Raw genomic sequence first — 1,505 nt, 5'->3', positions numbered from 1 at the left:
GTGAACTCAGAGACATTCATCTAAATAAAAGTCAAACTACACTTGAAACTAATGATACTTCTGTATTCATGGTACAGCCTGAATTAAAAGCAATTTGTCCAGAGATTATGTTACCATAAAGATTGAAGGTGATAATGCTTTAAACCGCATATTGAAGTCAAGTGCGAGCTTGTCTGTGCCTGGGGGTATTTATTAATGGGTACCCAGAAATCCCAACTTAGACTTGAGAAAGAAAATCTACAAATTGAGAGAATTCTCCCACATCAGAAAAAGGACTTAACAGACTGAGATTTTCTTCTGTTTTGAGCAGATTATCGTAAAAAGGGGGACGGAAATATTGTTTCTGGGCGTAAAGATATTGTGAGTTTATGAAGACTAACTTTTGTATTGTCACAGGTAACAGAAGTTGTGAAGCTGGAAGGGATATTAGGGAAAGACTCGGAAAACACAAAGGTAAGAGCATAGAGGACAAGCAGGTAAGAGAGAGCTGCTGAGCCTGCCCCGCGCCTAACAAGGCTGACACGGAAGTGCCTGCCGCCCACCTAAAGGGGCATTTGCTTCTTGTCCCCTCAAACAAGGGTCAGTGGAGACCAATCTTCTCAGAGGCTCAGGATCTGAATTCATGTTTTGTTTGGCCCATCCAGGGCTGCCTTATTACTTAAAAAAAAAAAAAAACAAAAAAAAACCTGAAAAGATTTCACATATCTGCAGGCTACATTTGGCTTGAGGATCGCCAGGTTTTGCCTCTGATCTGGGCCACTGACTCTCGAGGCCATTAGGTTCAAAGGGAACAGTATGTTTCTGGCTTACATGTGTGGCCTGGGCAGAGCTAGGGCTCACCAGGTCTTACACAATTAAACTGATGGCTCAGTTTGGGACTATCTGAAATGAGATAACTTCCCTCATTTCCCACCCAGCAAGTGTCCTCAGCAACTTGGTATAAAACCATTTAAGTCACAACACCCTTGGGTTTGTCTTTCCCTTAAAGAGCAGACAAAATGTATTTACATTTCAAAAATGTTACAAAAATTTTGCTTTTTAGATAAGGCTACTAGAGCGAAGGGTCTTCCATTCCAGTACTATCTAGAAGCCTAGCAGTATCAAGACTTAACACTGAAATGCCAACAAGCAGCAACAGAGATGAACACACTTAGAAGTGGAAACGTAAGTTCTCACGGGGTCAGCTGGAATGCGGCAACTTTTAGAGTTTCAATTAACTAGAAAAGCAAGTGTTAGGGTGCTACCCAGAAAGGATACCTCTCCTCTCTCAGAGCACCTGTTGGTAAAAAAGAAGACAGCCGCCGAGGCTCATGTCCCTTTCTGCTGTGGACAAGCGGCTATTCCGGTTTTTAAGTCTGAGAAGTAAGTGGGCCTGAAGAGTGGAGTCAGCTGTGGATCCTCAATAGGTTTACTAGGAAATGAGGAAAATATTTACTACAGTCTCCCCAGGAACTACAATATGAAATAAAATCCTCAGAGACACTTTTCTTGTTGGCCCAATTCAA

The sequence above is a fragment of the Colobus angolensis genome, unplaced genomic scaffold (genome assembly GCF_000951035.1).
Source record: "Colobus angolensis palliatus isolate OR3802 unplaced genomic scaffold, Cang.pa_1.0 Scaffold482, whole genome shotgun sequence".
NCBI classification, from domain to species: Eukaryota; Metazoa; Chordata; class Mammalia; order Primates; family Cercopithecidae; genus Colobus; species Colobus angolensis.
Note: the sequence above shows the minus strand (reverse complement) of the source record.